The sequence below is a fragment of the Periplaneta americana genome, chromosome 14 (genome assembly GCF_040183065.1).
Source record: "Periplaneta americana isolate PAMFEO1 chromosome 14, P.americana_PAMFEO1_priV1, whole genome shotgun sequence".
Lineage (NCBI taxonomy): Eukaryota > Metazoa > Arthropoda > Insecta > Blattodea > Blattidae > Periplaneta > Periplaneta americana.
Window position 1 is genome coordinate 21,742,859 of NC_091130.1, and position 8,671 is coordinate 21,751,529.

Below are 8,671 nucleotides of genomic sequence, written 5' to 3' on the forward strand. Positions count from 1 at the left end.
TTTTACTCTACTTTTCTTTGGGAAGTGAGTCACTAGGAACCAGTACTGCGATCTAGTAGATCTGCGCTTACTTTCTAGAGGGGCATATTCCTAACACACACGAGTTGACTACACTAAAGTACGCTTGATATCCAAGTTTCGAACTGAAATCCCACTCGTCCCTAGACCATCTAGACAGGAAATTTATTAAAGAAAACTGTGTTTCTTGGATGTAGGTAGCCTACATGTGGAATTAAGAAAATCCGTGAGAAAAGCGAAAAGAAATTGTTTATCCAGTGTGTTTAATATTTCGTATACTACTCTAAACATAAATATTAATATAAAATATGATACATAAATCCGTTCTAATATACGTAAAAGAGATAATCGTTCAATAATATTATTAAACATATGGCTAAAATGTTTCATTCATGGGATTTCTATGCCAAAATATTTTATAAATATCAGTATCAAACCATTCTCACTGTTTCGCGAGACAGTACTTACCAAAACATGCCGTACATAATATAGTAAGAAGGCAGATATTTCAATTTATACATAAAATTACAAAGAAGTTTGAAAAAGCACTTTGTTGTCTTAACTCAAAGTAGAAATAAATCAAATGCAAACGTGGCTGAGTGGAAGGAGCTCACATAGAGATATTTCAATATTTTCATTAAACGGTCTTATCTATTCATGTAGAAGACTATACAGATGACACAATCTACAAATGTATATGGACATAAATAAGGGCAGGTTGGGACTGTACGAGTTGTGTTTCAACACGCAGATTTACTACATTTTATTTTTAATATGTGCATTGATTGTAATATGAAAACTGCAATCTACGAAGACTTAGATGAGGAATACTTATGTGCATCGAAGGACTAATGTTAACATCCATAAGGCGCTAGAAACGTTGTTAGGCGTAATTTGAAACATCGAAAATTTTCTAATATGAATTCTGTTATTTAATTATTTTTATGCTCGATCATGCCGAAATGTAGTAATTATACACTTGGTATACCTCATTAAAGTACACCTATTCATTAAATTTCAGGTGTTCCACCAATCAGAAAACACCATTGTAGCAATATGAAAGCGCAAGTATCGATTATTCTCGGATATGCAATCGAAAGACAACTAGCGAAACGTCAGGCTGGAAATACAATACTGTTGCAGAAGGTTATGTTCTGTTACTATAATAATTAGCGTTAATTGTAAATAATATTCAAATAAATTCAATTTGTCATCTCGCTTTTCAATGTATAATTCAATTTCCAGGTTATATCAAGATTAATGTTCATTATACTCTCTAGATTATATCAAGGCCAATGACATTTGTTCCTCGGAAAAAATAAATACTTTCGCGTCTGCGCACATCTCACAATTTACGAGGTAGGCTATTTCACAAGGTCAGTTCCGCTCCTCACTTAGATAACAATATCAATAAATAAATAAATTTAGCTTCCCTTATGAAAAGGTTGCAAGATTTGGCAAAGCGTATTACATATAATTTGGAAACACACCTAAAAGATAAAATGATATACATTTGAAACGGTTAGGGTATCGAATATACAAAACGTCAGAAAAAATTACACCTGGGTAGCGTTTGTGCTCATTTACAGTTAAGAAAGGGAGAAAAAAAAATATCATCAGATATACCGCGAGAAAAATAATAGTACGGATTTATTGGGATTGATATCTAAACCAATTAACAGCCATCGGTTAAGATAGCTTGAAATTTCCATACTTATGAATAATTTCAAGTTAGAAATATGGTCGAGCATAAAAAGTCGTATGAAACTTGCCTATAATGATAATTAAGACGCTCGTATGAAAATTATGAAACTCGCTTGCGCTCATTTCATAAACAAACATACTCGCGTCTTAATTACTATCATTATAGGCTCGTTGCATAATATACTATTTCTTTATCTGGTTCTATTAATGTGAAACATTTTTTTTTGGTTACCTGGATTTGCAATACAATTACCCATCCATTCTTTTTACCAAAATTGTCCAGTCTTTTAGTCTACATCCGGTATAGTGATTATGTATTTGAAGTTGGTGTTTATTTGTAATTAAGATTTCATTTTCAAACTTTCTGCTACGTAACGTATTATTATTTTAATGCATGCCACACTGTTATTCAATGCAAGCTTACTTATAATACTTTCTTTACTCTCTCTCTCGTATGAACCTGGAGGGTTCTATATTTTGAGTGTGGCTGTACATGACTGCTGCAACTGTACATAAGGATACCTTTGTAATGTCTTGCTGTGCTCTTTTCCTTACTTAATTGCAGGAATAAGGTCCTCCGAAGGTATACCATTAATATAATTGGAGACATAGTCCTCATCATCATCGTTGTTAATGTCTGTTAATGTATTTCTAAACACACATGCATACACACTACATACGAACTTTTCACACACGTACACATGAGTTGGTTGAGAATATATTAGATGTAGATAACAGAACATAAAGAAAGAGAATCGTCTCCATAACACAATATTCTTAATGTGTAAAAATGATCTATTTTACTAGAATTGGTGCATACTATTAAGTAGATGTTCTCCCTTACTCAATTCAGGAGTGTATAAATGAGTAAAAAAGTGGAAAATTAATAAAGAAAGTTTATCTCGGTTGAACTTGATCAGCAAACGTATTTTTAATTATATTTAGAGTAATTGTTTTGAAAGTTTCCTTAAATAAAGCTGTTTTTCTTAGAATTCCGCCTCAAAAACGAAAAGAAAAATGTAGAGTATAATAATTTGACGCTGTATTGTCATGGAGACAAACATCCAGCAGCTTTATCTTTTATAGTTTTACTTAATGTTATGAAACATAAAAAAAAAGAATTGCGAAGTTTTTATATATCATAGAACTATGTTACAAACTTCTTTTATGCTCGACCATGCCGAAATGTAGTAATTATACACCTGGTAGCAGCCCTTTGATGGACCTCATTAAAGTATATCTATTCATTAAAGGTCAGGTGTTCCACCAAACCAAGGTCAGGTGTTCCAGAAAATACCATTGTAGCAATATGAAAGCGCAAGTATCGATTATTCTCGGATATGCAATCGAAAGACAACAATAAATCAATAAATCACCTATATTTGAGATAAAGTCAGTTCTGTTACTACAATAATTAGCGTTAATTGTAAATAATATTCAAGTAAATTCAATTTGTCATCTCGTTTTTCAATGTCTAATTCAATTTCAAGGTTAATGTTTATTTTACTCTCTAGATTATATCAAGGTCAATGTCGACATTTGTTTCTCGGAAAAAAATCAATACTTTCGCGTCTGCGCACATCTCACAATTTACGAGGTATTGTACAAGGTCAGTTCCGCTCCTCAGTCAGATAAGAAGAACATGAATACTTATGAATAATTTCAAGTTAGAAATATGGTCGAGCATAAAAAGTCGTATGAAACTTGACTATAACTACCATTATAGGCTCGTTGTATAATGTAGGCCTACTATTAATACATAGCATGGATATCTTTTGCTTTCAAGAAGAACATTTCATCTGTCGCTTTGTTGCCGTGGTAACATAAATTACAACTGCATTTTTTATTTGTTTTTTATTTTACTTTATCATATTAGCCTAAGTATGCAGGCAATTTTGTGAGTTTTTTTTTAACTTTATAGGCTATCCTATTTGTTGGCCAGTTCAAAAGGAAACAGCTCAAAATTTTAAAGTTTTGTGAAAACTGAATTTTAAAACTTCAAGTGGAAGTGAAAAATTCAGTTAACATCACTATAATTGAAAATTATGAAATATCATTAACATAATTTGGAGTGATTTCAATGATTCTTTGATATTTCACAGCAATATAAAGCTTTAAAATTCAAGTTTCTCAAAACTTCAAAATTTCAAGTGTTTCCCTTGTGAACTGAGCCGTCGATAAGAAAATTTAGGAGTTCTTCACTTTTGCATTAAACTCCTTCCTAAATTTCTGTATGAAATTCACGTTTTCAAACGTACAAAGTGTCTTTCCGTCTGAAAATTTTTAACTCGGGCTACGTGCAGGATTTTGTCGGTATTTAAACAATAAAATTTTAAATTATTCGGGATATTTCCAAATGATATTTCAACAATTTTATTAATATTTAAGTTTTACTTTGGTAAAGTTGCTCAAAATTGTGTTTAACTCATTTTTTCTTATTTTTCGCTCGTTCCAATAAGATTAATATTTAAATAAAATCCTGATAGTGACATTTTACAAAATAAATACTATAATAATAAATATTTTGTACAGACGAAGTAGATTAACTGAAAAATTAAGGTCTAAATCCTTAGTTCCCTAATTATTACTTCTCTGCTGTCCTCACAGCCCTTGAAGACTTTTACCTTAAGTTCATGCTGGGTCGTCTTTCTAAATTTGTTATTGGACTCACGGTTGGAATCGAGTTATTTGCAGGTTCATGTTATACATGCAACAAATCATCTTATTATTTATTTATCTAAACGATAACAGCTCACTGTATTAATAGGCTGCCAAAAAGACAGAGCATATTGTACAATAGGCTGTTGAAAGTATAAAATAATAAAATACATATGTTTACGTTTAATGGAGTCACACAACAATGACAATAAATTATTGAATAAATAATTAGGTACTAATTAATTGGCGTGAAGTTAACCCATTAATTGGCAAAACTTCATTTCTCACACTAGTTTATTAACCGTGTCGGACTGTAAAGAAAACAACTATCGCAGTGTCCATATTTTATATGTTGTGCAATATTATAGTATTGTGAAATATTAATTTTCCTACCAACTTTTTTTCTATTGTTCCATTAACATTATAGCATATAGCCTATTAACCTGTTGTATTCTAAAGGAATAGTGGCTTGTGCAGCAAATCCTGCAAACTAAGTTCATTAGACGTTCAAATAAACATTTTTCTGATTTATTTTCAATGAAGAGTACCAGACATTCTGAAAGTTATTTGCTTCCATAACACTGAAAGATACTCTCTCTCGAGACAATACTGAAGAGAACCACGCATATAAATATCTACACCACACCACCATTAAATATATGAAAAAGACCCAACCCACTTGATTAATAATTATAAAAATATTTGATTTTTAATAATATTATTATCTTACGTAAGTTTTATAGCTTTCAGTAACATATATACTATATAGCCGCCACTCGGTAAAATATAGAAATCAAAATCTAATTTAAGTTATTCTCTACATCTACTTATATAACCCCAAAACGTTTCAATTTCATATCATCAATAAAGCATTAATATGTATAATTAATGAAAAATAGTCACATCATGGCATTAACTACAATAATATTTCATTTCTAATAGTAATAATGTCATCAAACATCCTCAAGTTTTGTAGTTTTTAATATCCAGTACACAGCTGTACCCAGAAAATTACACACCACAGAATCGAACCTGCAAATTATTTTTAGTAAGTTAAGTTTTTAATAACCAATTTAATTTGAGCTCTAAATATGTCAGCATTCTTGCAGATCATGGCCTTCGTGTAATATTGTTTATTGTAGTAAACTTGTTGCTCGCTTCGCTTCTCCTTTACAAAAAAGCGAAGGGAATATCAAGTCGCCCGTGAATGCTATTAGCTAGTTCTCAAAACTGACGACAGATGGATTTTGGAAAATAGGAAAATTATGTTTAAAAATTGACATTTCACTGAAAACTACTATTTTTCCGAAAAACTTCGAGTTCCAAGCTTCAAAATGAGGGGTCATTTATTAAAATCCGTCCAGCCGTTTTCCCGTAATTTCCATTACCAGTTCAAATTATATATATAGATACATTGCCAATTTAGGGGTTAACAGTATTGTACAATATATAGAATATTTCAATTAACATTAATTATTTTAAGAAAATTAACAAAATCATCCATTTTAATCAAGTTTATTTAAACTGTTTCCATTAAATTTGCTAGTAATTAATAATTGTACTATATTTTTTTGCTCTTCAGGGTCAAATTGTTATAAAATGTTAATTATTCTGAATTACACCCATGTTCACATGCATTTTAAGTATAAAATAACCTCAGGAATAAACTTCTTAAATACAAGTTAAACTTTAGAATCGCTGTATAGGCCTATATTTCAAATACGTTTTTTGGATTCTATGAAATTATTTTTAAAAGAGTGGAATTTTTAACGAGTTAAGTGAATATTTTACTACTGTACAATAATTTAGGATCATTAGCTGTTTCTTGATATTTGCAAATATTCAAGCCTATAAGTTGTGGAAAATTTGACACTGAAAATGGAAACTATAAATGGTTGCCAAATGTCAGAGATGGGTAATATTAAGATGTACGAGATTATTATTCGAAACTCTGTCACTGTGGAATTCTAAATTCTCGTGTGGATAGGCATAATTAACTTTGCACTGTTATATATATTTTTTGGTATTTCGTTTAACAGATGCAAACGAACAAGGAATCAGAGTTTTATAATCCAGCCGAACTGTGGCGTGTACATTTCTCTCAAGTAGAGACGGGCTTCAATTTCCTGCCCCTCTGGGCAATTATAAAAAAAAATAAATTGGAGCTATAACCTTTATTATACAGTTCTCAGAACACAATTATTTACGACAAATTAAAACACTAAAACTGTGTTAAGAGAGGTGAGAATGATCCAATAAATTTTACAGCATAGAAGAAATTGTATACTTTTTCAATCGAAATGGCGGTATTTGTACAAAGAGAGGGATTATAGAACTAAAAAAAAAAAATAAAACAACAGAGCCACATAGAAAAAATTAGAAATAAGGTGGGTGCTCCTGTTATGGCCAAGTTCCTGATATGGCCACCCCTCTATTGTGAGTTAGTTAACCAAAAAATCCGCTAAATTGCAGCAGCATCCAGTGAAAGGGCATCCTGGTATGTCACTTGATCGTTTCCCATCCAGTCAGGTTGAGCAATATGGCGTCAGTTGCCTGTTTTGCGGTTTTCATGTGACCTCTTCTTATTTTTCTCTGGCACGTCTCCTTTGTTTTATGCACGTTTTGAAAGACTTGTTTCATGAAAACCATAGTCTTCCATTCAGTTTTTAATGTTCTGTTGATTGGTGTTGTCGTTGATGGCGTATCTTTTACGAGTTGTTCATAATCAAACGATTTTCGTGAAAGCTTACCTGCTTCTGATATGGCCATATCAAATGCACCATGGCCATATCAAGTTCATTTCACTTTTATTTTTTCACCTGACAAATTTACATTCCTTATAGCTGGGATTACGCAAAAATTTTGTATTTTAAGAAAAACAACTTAATTTTTTATGGAAAAACCTGTTTTGACTACACTTTTGAATTATAAAAAAGATTATTAAGTGTCATATTTATTAATTTTACACCAAAATTATTTAATTTTAGCACAACTGCGCTATCAAACTGAAAACAATCACGATTTGTAGAACATGGAACAAGGGTGGCCATATCATGTGCACATGTTCCTGATATGGCCACTAGGTAGACTTTTGGAATTTGGGACTTTTTGGACTATTAAAGCTATTTTAATGGGGAAAGGAAATTGTTTTAAGAAAGTCCATTAGACTGAGAACGAGTAAGAGAAAAGTGGTTTACATTTTTTTTTTTAAATGGCGGCTAGAAAAATTCTCAAACCTTAGCATGGCCATATCAGGGACACCTACCTTACATTAATTCTGAGTCCCTAATGACAACAACTTAATGAAGTTTCTCCTGCACTGTGAGTTAAACTCAACTGCAAAGTTTCTTGTCGTAATGTCGTATTTTAGGTCAAGGCAAACCGCGTACAAAATCCTCTTAGAAATATTTTACATAGGAAGGTCACGTTGCTATAGTGATTGCAAAATCGTTCTCTAGTGTGTATTGAATTTAGCCTTCACGTTCAGATCGCACTATACAAACAATGATTATTAGGCCCCGTAATTTCAAGCATTTGTATAAGTTCTTGAAGGTTATTTTTTCAGAATTTGTAAGTACGTTGGTATTCTACAAGCTCATAAATAATGTTTACGAACTATTAACATTTAAGATGACTAAAAATGGTCTGATGTTGAATACAGCTACATATTGTAGCATTCCTTTTAAATATAGCCTATATTACGTATTTTATAAATACTGACGTCTTTACGAATTATGAAGCTCTTTTGTTTTACTCTATTAAGATCAGAGGTTTAAGGGAGACGGAATATATTATATATTATAAAGATTTAGCTGGGAACACGCCATTGTTTTCCATTGGTAGATTTGTGTACGATACCTAAAGTAAGGAACACAATTTTAAAAAATCCTGGACGTCAGTAGATGTTAGAAATTTTTGGAGAACTGAAAGGAGATTCCACTACCTATCTGTAAATAGGTTAACGTCATTTAGACACTCTCGGCAACATTGTGCTAAGGGTTTCTTTGCAATAAAAGTAATCTTGTCAAGCAACTGATGCAGTTTATCAATACAAATCCTTAGTCCGATTTTATAATATAAGCAGAAATTCATCACAACTAATCTAATATTACTTGAGCTTCTAAAGATTTAATGTAGGTGTTCACTTACTTAGAACTGGTGTATTTTTTAAATTTCAAAATCATAATTGAAAATATAGTTAATAGATTTTTGTGCCTGAAATTGCTCTTTCTAATAATTAGTAGTCTATATAATATCAAAAACTTTGTAAAATACTAAAAATTAGTTCAAT

General features: G+C 31.3%; 1 protein-coding gene across 2 annotated transcripts in view; it reads left to right on the plus strand.

Moving 5' to 3' along the window:
• Positions 1-6,734, plus strand: part of ara (araucan) — a 699,589-nt gene extending 692,855 nt beyond the window's left edge. For both annotated transcript variants that reach the window (XM_069845092.1, XM_069845093.1), the window contains exon 7: positions 1-6,734. This exon is cut by the window's left edge and continues 1,638 nt beyond it. The gene's annotated coding sequence lies outside the window, so the exon portion shown is untranslated.
• The last annotated feature ends 1,937 nt before the right edge of the window (positions 6,735-8,671 follow it).